Here is a 12,034-nt window from a genome sequence, read left to right on the forward strand (position 1 = left end):
AACACATTGAAGCTTCTGATGAACATGGAAGATATGCTGAAAACAACCTTCTCCAGGCAATTATCCTCCTGAAAGCATCCCAAGAACACAGGATTTGTGTGGTAATCCACTGATGACAAGGCTCCTTTCACAGCTGTACAATCTAAATGGGATTTCACCATTTTTCCCTGGGAACTTAGGGGTGGCTCCTGGTACAAGGAAACTACCAAGACTCACTGAAATGATTTCCACTGCTCCCAGAGCCAACCCAAGACCAGCAGGTTCCTCTGGAAAAGGACAAGATAATATCTTCCATTTGATGTACGGAGGCCAAGTGGACTGGCAGTGTGAAACTTATCTTCAAGCATTTATATCTCATTTTCCTTATACTATACCCCTTATCCTGAGTCAAACCTTTGGTCCATCTAGTTCAGTATTGTCTATACTGACTGGCTATGGCTCTCCAGCGTTTCTGACAAGGGTACATTCTCAGCCATACCTGGAGATGCCAGAAATTGAATCTGGGACCTTTTGCCCCTGCGTTATGGCAGAGTCATGTTTTCCATCATTCTCAATCCTGCATGGTCAATGGTCAGGAAGGATGGGAGTTGAAGTCCAGCAACATCTGGAGGACCACAGGTTTCCCACCCATGAATTAGGCTATGCCAGTCAAAAAAAGGCAACAGGAACATAAGAAGCTGCATTACATACATATTGTCTACACTGACTGGCAGCGGCTCTCCCGGGTTTCAAGCAGGTGGTCTCTCTCCTAGAAAGATCAGGCAAGTGGCCCATCTAGTCCAGCATCCTGATATCACAGTGGCCAACCAGATGGCCCAATGAGAAGTCCAGGACCTGAGTAAAACATAGTGTTGGAAACTATTCTTTATAGTTGAAGTTTCCTGCGGTTTCATTAGGACAGACAGACCCACCAAGTTCCAACAAAGGCTCCCTCCCCTTTCTTTTCCCTTTTAAAATAAAATAAAATAAAATAAAATTTTTCTTTTCTTTTTTTTACTTTGGTGGGTGGTTTCAACTGAATGAAAGAGGAAATAAGGTCTGCTACTCAGACTTCCCCAGTAGCTCAGGAATATTTTTATTTTATTTTTTTGAAGTCCCTATGACAGTTCATCAAGATTTTACTATGAATTTCTGTTCATATACATCATTTTGCATGCAACGTTGCCTAAAATATGCATTTTTTGCAAAGCAATTCCTTCTGATATAATGAGATCCTTAGTTTAAAGTAGAAGTCGGAAGTTCTCTCACACATAAGAACACAAGAAGAGGCCATCTGCATCAGGTCAGTGGCCCATTAATCCATAATCCTATTCTCACAGTGAGCAACCAGTTGCCCCAATGGGAAGCCCACAAGAAGGATTCAAGCATAAGAGCCTTCTCCCCCTCCTCTGGTTTGCAGCAGCTGGATATTCAGAAGCATTGCTTCCTCCAGCTGTGGAGGCAAAGCATAGCTTTGATAGCCACTGATAGCCTTCGCCTCCACACACACGTACCTCTTGCACAGTAGGTCATAATTAAGGGCAACCAAAATGGTTTCAGTCGCCTGAAATCCTGGCTAATACCAGACTGAAAGGGATCAAGATGATCTATTTCCTCCAAGAACACCAAATAGCCTGCTGCAATGATCTTTGGTTTTACCCTCAGCTGCTTGGCAATTGCTGTTACTTCTGGTAATCATTTTCCAAATTGGCCTTCTCTTCCTACAAACATTCCAGTTAACACTGGCAGATGGCAAGCACGCTGCAATTTGGGCCCGAATAATTACACCTTCCCTGCTATATCTTTCCAGGTAATTATTACCTGGTGTCCCAGGGCACCCAGCAATTATGAGATGTATCAATTCGTAGTGTCAACACCATCTGTAATAGCGAGTATTACCTGTGGTTTGAGCAACATATTTCCTGCACTTAACTTACGAATCACACTTTCAGTGTGGTCCAAGTGGGCAGAGCTCAGTCACAAAGGTGTGGACCATTCTGGGACTCAGTTGCCTGTGGAGGCATGTACTTGCCTGGTAGCTTTGAGCAAATCAACGCACTACCAACCACAGTTCATTATCTTCAGAACTGGGAGTCACAAGATGGTTGTCTGGAATGTTGCATGTAAACAAATAAGGTTTGCAACTGTCCTCACATTTAGAAGATGAGACTTCTGGCAAGATGTCTCAGAGCTTCCTTTACCCTCCACCGTCCCCACCAGGGTTGTGTTTGTGGGATGTGTGTGTGTGTGTGAAGCTGGTCAGCTCCTCCGGTTGCTATTCCTTTTTTCAATGCTTATTTTATTAAAATGCAAAATAGAGCATAGAACAAAATCATCACAGAAAGCAGGTATGAAAGATCAAAGCAAAGAGGGCCCAAAGACATCAGCAATACATTCCAGTCTTTAGATATAATAGAAACTATAGTTAGTCTATAAACAATTTAAGAAACACCACTGACAATGAGAGTTAGTGTGGTGTAGTGATTAAGAGTTCTGGACTAGAATCTGAGAGACCAGGGTTCAAATCCCCGCTTGGACATGAAGCTCACTGGGTTGTGACCTTGGGCCAATCACTCAGTCTCAACCTAAACTATTTCACAGGGCTATTGTGAGGATAATATGGGGAGAACTATGTATGCCAACTTGAACTCTTTGGGGGAAATATGGGATATAAATGTGAAAGATGGATAGACAGATATTCCTTGTTTTCTGGCTTGTGGAACTCTACACATACTCCTTTTTTATAACCCACAGCCATTTATATATGGAGGGAGATTGGTTATGTTCTGAATTATTGATGCAAATAATAGTAATTTCAAACAAATAAATTTGTTCCTGGTTTTTGTTGGTTCTCAGTTTATATTTTGATTTTTCTGGTAGGGCTGATTCCCATACCTTTGGGTCCCCTGAAGAAATATCTGCCCTGACTAGATCCCTTGAAAATTGGACTATTGTGACTCTGGCCACATTTAGCACATGAATAATGAACTCCTTACAGTGTAATCTTTTAACATACTCTTCCAAAATGTTTAGGAGAGCCAGCTGTGAGGTGGGTAGTGTGCTACAATTTGTAATTACAATTATCTCTTAAAACACAGAAAGCCAGGACTTTTGTATTTTTCCACAATCCCAGGGATGTCTATAATCACACACTTACTTGCATCCCCTACAACACTATGGTGAAAGTAAAAATTGTAATTAATATAGTTTTAATAGTTTTAATTCCCTTCTCATCTTGTAGAGGAGACAAGGGGAGTTCCAAACAAGCATTGAAAACAAACTATAAACATTAATCCATCAATAGTACCTGACAGGAATTATTAAATTTAAAGTCCATGATGTTCAGAGCAGCTATTGAGTTTCGTTTGTGGCTTGGACATGAAGAAGAAGAGTTTGGATTTGTTATCCCGCCTTTCACTCCCTTTAAGGAGTCTCAAAGCGGCTAACATTCTCCTTTCCCTTCCTCCCCCACAACAGACACTCTGTGGGGTGAGTGGGGCTGAGAGGCTTCAAAGAAGTGTGACTGGCCCAAGGTCACCCAGCAGCTGCATGTGGAGGAGCGGAGACGCGAACCCGGTTCCCCAGATTGCAAGACTACCGCTCTTAACCACTACACCACACTGGCTCTTGGTGTTTCAACTTTGCTAGCATAAACAATAAAACAGCACCAATCTGCCACAAACAGATTGTTATATTTTTTTTCCTACTTGCCAAACCATCTTAAATCAGTTAGCTATTGTAGAACACATTAGCAACAGCTAACAAATCATCAACAACTAACTGAGAAGCTGCAAAATGACATCTTCCTGTCAGTTGTTGTTCTGAGAATATAGGAGATTCTCAAGAAAATTTGTTGTAGACCAAGAGTGGAGGCCCTGCTTCTAGAAGTTGTGGAACTCCAACTCCTGTCAACCACAGCCAGCGTGGATAACTGTCAGGTTTGGTGATGACAACTGTAGTATAATAACATCTGGAGGACCACAGGTTCCCTATTCCTGCATTAGAAGAAGACTGTGCTTTGATGGAGGTGGTACAGGCAGCAAGGTTTAGTTCAAGCATTGGTTTAGTACCAACATAGGGAAGCTGTGGTACTGTGGCTGTTGTTGCACTACAACCCCCACCAGGCCCAGCTAGCATGGCCACTGGTCAAGAGTGGAGTAAGTTATGGGCAACCATCATGACTTGGAGCCATTGATGGCCTCCATGAATTTGTCTATTGCTCTGTTAAAGTCTTCCAAGGTTCGTTGCCATCACTATACAGTGGTACCTCAGGTTACATACGCTTCAGGTTACATATGCTTCAGGTTACAGACTCCGCTAACCCAGAAATAGTACCTCGGGTTAAGAATTTGCTTCAGGATGAGAACAGAAGTTGTGCTCTGGCGGTGCGGCAGCAGCAGGAGGCCCCATTAGCTAAAGTGGTGCTTCAGGTTAAGAACAGTTTCAGGTTAAGAACGGACCTCCGGAACGAATTAATTACTTAACCCGAGGTACCACTGTATATTAATGAGTGAATTCCATAGTTTAACTATGCACTGCATGAAGAAATCAGTCTTTTCATCTCACCTTGATCTTCTAACATTCGGCTTCATTGGATGGCCCCATTGGGTTGTAGTATTATGAGAGAGGGTCCACTTTGTCCACACCAACATAATCTCACAGACCTCTATCATGTTCTCTCCCCTTTCTTGTCTGTTCTCTAAAGAGTTGCAAGCTTTTCAAATGTTGCAAGCTTTGCTGATATTGCTCCAGCTCCTTGATCATTTGGGTTGCCTTATTCTGCACCTTTCCCAGATCCCCATCTTCTCAGGGGTCTTCCATGAAGGGAGAATTGAGTGGCCAAATTAGTGGCTTCAAGGTATTGACAGTGACTCTATCCTGATGACCACCAACACCAGCTATGTCCCGAAACCACTTGCTGATGGTGATGAACAATTTTCCGGGAAGCAGCTTCATGAAGACGAAATGCTGAGTCATGGCACTTTGTCCATGCACGGCTGAAATATTCGTCATGCAGCCACTGGTATTGTAAAAGACTTTGATACGGAGTTCGAGAGAAATGTATGATGAAAGTGAGGTGATAATTCATGAATATTAGATTATAAAGGAAAGGGTGTCAGCTCTTTGAAGCAATCTGGGATTTTCCCTGTGGCAATTTATCAGCTCACCATCATACCCCCCTGAGAAAAAAAAGGAAGTCTTAAATATGCTTCCTGCTAGCAAACAGTATAAAAAGCCTTTGCTCTAGGCTTCTTCCAAACACTTATCTTAATTTCTGCACTTCTCAGAAAAATAGGTAAGTCCACTTGGATTCTGGATCTGTGGCCATTTCTTTTTCTTCTTCTAAGTGTGCCACAGTTCTGCAGGGGTCTGTCAGTAGCTGATGATTGTTGAGGATAAGTAGGCTCAGGGATTTGCTGCATTGTGGGAGGGTTTCAAGCAAATCGGCCTGTGTTGCTTCTTCTTTGCATGTTGGAATATTGTAGTGGGTTGGGGTAGTGCAACCTTCAAAGGCTCTCTGGGGCTTACAATATAGGTGAGGAACATGCAGTCTTCCAGATGTCATTGGACTCCAACTCTCCAACAAATGGGAGCAGCAGTCCAGCACCTTCTTCAGTGCCGCAGGTTCCTCACCACGGATTTACCAGCATAGATGAGAATCTTTCTTGAATATTGTTATTGGGGTAGAAAGTCCAATCGTAGGTTGCTTCCTTTTCAGGAGAATTCAAAACCTTTGTGGTAGAGGTATGGTTGCCAGCTGTTGCCACAGGTTCCTCACCACTGATTTACATGCTTAGATGAGATACTTGATTGAGGTTTATCATTGGTCCAAATGGAAGGTAGCTTCATTTTGCTAGAACCCCCAAGCTTTGCAGTAGCAGTAGCAGTGGTGGTGGCAGTTGTTGCCTTCTACATAGCTCTACCATGAATCTGTGAGTCCCACCAAGAAGAAACTACCAGGCCCTTTGACTATCAATCTAAAATGTGTTAGGTTTCCTGGTGTCAGGCTGAAGTATTTCCCATTCTTTCTATGATGGGTCCTTTAAACTGATACCACCACTATTTAGACCTTGGACCTTTTGCACTTTCTCATTTGGTTACGGGAATTGCTTATATTGAGCCGGAAGACTGGCTCATCTAAATTGTAGAGTTGGAGGAGGCCATGTAGATTTAGAAGAACAACTTTCTACTCAATGAGGAAAATACAGAGCTAGATAATCCAGAATATATTACTGCCCAACTATGAGTCCCACAAAGAGGAAGCTACCAAGCGATCGGATTATCTTTTCCATGGTGTGCAAGTAGATGGCCTTTTGGTCTGATCCAACAGAACCCTTAACCTGTGTCTGTCTCAAACTTCTGGGAATTCTGCATAACACTTACTCTTCTTTTAGATCCACCTCTAAACCTCAAAGATGTCTTATGGCCGTCGTTCTGGTATGTGGCAGGATCCTTGCTATGCCCAGTGCCCTCCTTCAACAGTGACCATCCGACCACCACCTTTTGTCTTGACCATCCCAGGGCCAGCTCTCTGTTGCCCTGACCAGCCTTTCTGCATTGAGCAGAACAACCCATGTGCTAGATACCCTCTTGGCAGACCTTCTCTGTATGGCAGTGGTGGCTCCAACGTGTCCGACTTCTACTCTCAGCCCCAGCTACCATGCAACTATGGTAGCTGCCAATTCTAAATCAAGACCAAAGAAGGATGTGCATGGAAGAACAATGGGGCAAACAAAATTAAAGGAAGAGCTGGACCAGTTCTTACCACTGCCTTCTGAGAGATTGAACACCCAGCATCAGAACTGGCACAAGCAACAACATGTGGCATCTGAATTGGGAATTATGGAATTGGGAGAAAGAGCCAGAGAGAGACTGCAATATGAATGCCACACTGGGGCCCTTCCCTAAATTCCCCAGTGTAATGTCCTAAGAAGATCTCTCTCCTCCCAAAAAGAAAAAGGAAATGCAACCTTGATTGTGAATGCTCCCATTTCTGAACATGCATTGTATACCATTTTGGTTTGTGATCTTCTTCTATCCTGTTTTATGACCCGTGTTTTCTTGCGGGAAGAAAGTATTATGGAACATGGTGTCTTTCAGTCTGTATTCTATTTGCCCTTTTCACTGAACTATGTGCATCTCTTTGCTCTCATATTAAAATTTCAATTGCATCGCAAAACATTTGCCTCCCCTTTTTCTTCTATGGTTGAAATGAAATGTGGCAATGCGTAGCGTTCCCTTGTTGCCTCCTGTCCAGAAATTGAGCTGACCTAGACCAGCTTAGCTTCAGCACAGTTGCAGCAGCATCCAGTTCCATATGATACCTTGGGCCCCTCATTCTATAGCAGAAGTGTCTTCCAGAGAACCATTAGGTAAAAGGTAAGGTAAAGGTACCTCTGCCCGTACGGGCCAGTCTTGACAGACTCTAGGGTTGTGCGCTCATCTCACTCCGTAGGCCGGGAGCCAGCGCTGTCCGCAGACATTTCTGGGTCACGTGGTCAGCGTGACAAGCTGCATCTGGCGAGCCAGCGCAGCACACGGAACGCCGTTTACCTTCCCGCTAGTAAGCGGTCCCTATTTATCTACTTGCACACGGGGGTGCTTTCGAACTGCTAGGTTGGCAGGTGCTGGGACCGAACGATAGGAGCGCACCCCGCCGCGGGGATTCGAACCATTAGAAACCCGTAAATAAGGAGAGATGAACAGTGGAGTTGAGCAGATAACATTAATGGAGACTGCTTTGTTTCACAGAATTTATGCTGTCCTTCAACAACCATTTCCAGCACAGTTTTATTTTGCTAATTTAAGTACTTAAATAGATACAAATTGCACGTTTGTGGTATACAACCTAAAAACACAGTATTACTTCCAAATTACAGTACAGTGGTACCTCGGGTTACAGACGCTTCAGGTTACAGACGCTTCAGGTTACAGACTCTGCTAACCCAGAAATAGTACCTCGGGTTAAGAACTTTGCTTCAGGATGAGAACAGAAACCGCGTGGCAGCAGCGTGGCTGCAGCGGGAGGCACCATTAGCTAAAGCGATACCTCAGGTTAAGAACAGTTTCAGGTTAAGAACAGACCTCTGGAACGAATTAAGTTCTTAACCCGAGGTGCTACTGTAAACAGGTTAAATAATAATATCCACATCAGTAGAAGTTAGTTGGGAAGTAATCCCAGAGACTTTGAAAGCCCTGTCGGAATGATTCCTGCTGAGTCTCCACTGGCAAAGAGTTCCATGGGGGAGGCAAGCTACACCGAAAGCTTGCCCCCTAGCAGAAGCTAGCTGAACACCAAGGTCATGTGAGACCACCCAAAATCCTCCATCAGAAGACCTCAGCAACTGGGGCAGAGCACAAGGAACCATGTGATCTTGAAGGCTTTCTAAATGAACACAACAACCTGGAGCAAGGCCCAGGTAATCTGTGCAGCTCTCTTGGACTGGAGTAGCATATTGCTAGTCGCCTCCTCCTGCCACCAGTTTGTCTGCTGAATTCTGCACTAGCTGCAGCTTCTGCATCAGAAACAAGTGTTGAGGTATATATATATACAGTGGTACCTCGGGTTACATACGCTTCAGGTTACAGACTCCACTAACCCAGAAATAGTGCTTCCGGTTAAGAACTTTGCTTCAGGATGAGAACAGAAATCATGCTCTGGCAGCGCGGCTGCAGCAGGAGGCCCCATTAGCTAAAGTGGTGCTTCAGGTTAAGAACAGTTTCAAGTTAAGTATGGACCTCCGGAACGAATTAAGTACTTAACCTGAGGTACTACTGTAAAGTGTTACAGTAATCAAGTCTTGAGCTTATGAATTTGTGAACGGCTGTGTTCAGGCTGTCTTGGTCTGGCAATCAGATTCTACTAGCAAATTCATTAAATAAATGCCTCCTGAGAGGGCTATGAGCAGGCTCTGGGAAGAAAACACAACGTTTCTAGAAGAACGAAACAAATTCAACTGGGTAGATCAAAACAACAAATTCAGCTGGGTAGATCAATGAGGGTTGAGCATGTGCAGGGGGCACAAAACACCGTATTTGGGGTGTGGGAATGGAAAAGTGGGAGGAGTGTTTAGGAGAATGGAATGGAGTAGCTTATAAGAGGGCATGGTTGGCTGGAACTCTGAGCAACATCTACTCAATCATAACCAAGGAGGCATTAGTGAACATCCGTTTTTGGAGTCAGACTACCTTTGATGAAAGGGAACAAAGAAGCAAATGAGAAATTTTATTTATTAAAACATTCCTTCTCGGCATCCAATTTCAGGGTATCCATGAGGCCCCCATCATCATGTGGCTTAGGGCCCTTGTATTTACGGGACCACCTCTCCTGGTATGCCCTGCAGAGGACCTTAAGGTCCATGAATGATCATAGTTTAGAGGTCCCGGGCCCTAAGGAAGTCAGATGAACCTCCACCAGGGCCAGGGCCTTCTCAGTAATGGCTTCAACCTGGTGAAATGCTCTGTCCCATGAGACCAGGGCCCTGCAGGATTTAACTTCCTTCCACAGGGCCTGTAAGACAGAACTATTCCACCTGGCTTTCAATTTGAACTTAGCCTGATCTTTTATTCCCCTTCCTTCCCTCCCCCTCCCCTTTTTATCCTCCCCTTAACTGCTCTGGGATCCCACAGCTAATTCTCCCCTGGTCTCCTCACTGACCCAAATAGGACTAATTTAGCCAGCTAGCCCTGGTGATCATCTAATGTTTATTGGATGGATTTTCCCCCTAAATTGATTTTTGAATTATGAATTTATTGTTATTCATGTTTTATACTGTATTTTATACTGTTTTTTGTTGCATCAATTAAGTGTTTTAAATTTGTTGTTAGCTGCCCTGAGTCCAGTTTTCTGAACCGGGAAGGGCAGGGTATAAATAAAAATTTATTATATCACCCTTGAGACTATGTGGCCCTCAGAAGAAAAATAGGGCTGCCCACCCCTGCTGTATCATCTTCTGTTCTGATGGCTTACTGTACCTCACCAGAACATTGTTCGGATCAGTGGAAACAACCTTGTGTGGCAAGATTGTATCCATCAGTCCTTGTTCTTGCACAGCTTAAACGCAAGAAACCAGAGACACATTGATCGTTTTGATGATTCCTTTGATTTCAATTGACGAAACCTCAGGAACTGAGAGATTGCATCTCATAAAAGAATGCGGCTTTAGTTTGTTATGAGGAAAAGGACCTGTAGGGTGTAGCTTGCAAACGCTATTGTTCTGAGGTTTGTGAGCAACTCATGCTCATAAACAGAGCGCTCAATTACTTACTGTAATTAGAAGTTCTTTCCACATGGAAAACATTCAGCTGGGAGGCAGAGCCCTGTCTGAAGATGTATCATACAAAGTCAGATGCCAGCATCTGAAGTCATTCTACATAGCTCTTCTTGTTTTAACAAAACTTTAACATTGCTGGTATGTAGTGCTCGTGACTGGGAAATAAAATCTGAAAACATGACTTTTAGGATCATAGTATTTTGGGGTTGAGAAGGACCATCAAGCTCATGCAACCCACTACCACCCTCTGCTCAGTGTAGGGATCTTGCAAGTATAACACTCCTGAAAGATGGCTGGCAGAGGCTGGTTGCTCCACCAGCAAACAATTCTTAACAATTAGGAAGGTTCTCTGGACATTGACCATGGAAGCACAGGCAGTTCATCTTGCTTCTGCTGAAATATTTGGAATTTCAATCCATAACAGATCTACTTCAGATCACCCAGAGAATGAACTGCAGAGAGTAACCTACCTTCTCATCACTGTTGCCCTTAAGCAGTCTGGTAGAAGCTTTCAGTTCTCATTGAGAACAATCTGTTTCTTGGGACTAGAGGAGTATCTGTTCCAAGATTTGTTCATTTTCTGTTGGAAAACATGGAGCATATGCTCTCCAGGGGGTACCTCCCAGAGCATCTTCACCTCCTCATTATCTAATACAGGTGTGGATAGATTTTTGTCTCCCAATTGTTGCTGAACTACAGCTGCCATCACCCCTGACTGTTGGCCATGCTTGCTGAGGCTGATGGGAATTGTATTTCATCTATTATCCAGAGGGCAAAATGTTCTTCACCCTTCGTGTACAGCAACATTTGAAAGCAGATTTCAAGCCTTTCTGCTTGCATGAAACACCTCTGAAATGTCCTGGGAAATTAGAAGACAGTCAAGAAGAACCATAGTGGTTTTGGTTATGGAGTTTTGCTTCAGAGTATTTGTTCCATGCCCCTCTACCTGAGATCCACATCAAGCAGTAATGCAAATTGTCCTAGAACCAAGAGGTATTGCTGGCTTTGCCAAAAGTTATTTTGCTACCCTCAAAACCCATCAGCTGTTTCTCCCAATTCAAATAAGGCTGGGCCAAAAGGGAGGTGTGAGGAGGTCAGGGAAATAAGCTAATGAAAGATAAGTAATGGGAAGATTTGCTGTATGTTTCTTTGTTGTTGTTGTTGTTTTGTTTTTTGCTGAATGGATTTTAATTCTCTCCTTTTTCTCTATTATTATTTTTCTTTTTCTTTTGTCTATTGGGTTGTGTTGTATTGTTTTTTTGTTTAAAATGATGTTTTTTGCTTTTTCTTTTTGTACCTCTCAAAACTTTAATAAATATCTTTTTAAAAACTAAAAAACAAAAAAACCAACCTCTCATACTCTAATGATCTGCAAACAGAAGCACCTACCCTACAAATTTTGCCGTTCACCAAATTTTGCAACAAAAGAATATGTTCAAAAGCAGAGAAAGGGAGGGGCAAGAAAATGCTTTTATGCCTGCAAAAATGAAAAGCAATCATGCATGCTAATAAGGGAAATTGTTTCCAAAAACGTGTGAAGGAGGAAAAATGCAGACAAATTGTGTGCTTTTGTGAAAATGTGAACTTAAATGCTGATGAATTCCTATGAGGATTTAAAAGCACATCTGTACTGTTGCAGAAATATGGAGAACTGAATTTAAGACTGGAGAAATGAGAAAATGACAGAAACTCACGGAACAGAAATCAACCCATGTGTTGCCAAATGTCATTCCTGCAAAATTCAAATGCAAACCGTCTGTTTCATTATCTACCTTTTCTTT

At 43.1% G+C, this 12,034-nt stretch overlaps 1 long non-coding RNA gene across 1 annotated transcript; it reads left to right on the forward strand.

Annotated features, from left to right (window-relative positions):
- Positions 1 to 5,060: 5,060 nt before the first annotated feature.
- On the forward strand, positions 5,061 to 7,159 carry LOC309358722. The gene is made up of 2 exons (XR_014163517.1): positions 5,061 to 5,275; positions 6,375 to 7,159. It is a non-coding gene; the product is annotated as an uncharacterized lncRNA (long non-coding RNA).
- The last annotated feature ends 4,875 nt before the right edge of the window (positions 7,160 to 12,034 follow it).

The sequence above is a fragment of the Podarcis melisellensis genome, assembly GCF_964234715.1.
Source record: "Podarcis melisellensis genome assembly, chromosome: 16".
In the NCBI taxonomy this organism is placed as follows: Eukaryota; Metazoa; Chordata; class Lepidosauria; order Squamata; family Lacertidae; genus Podarcis; species Podarcis melisellensis.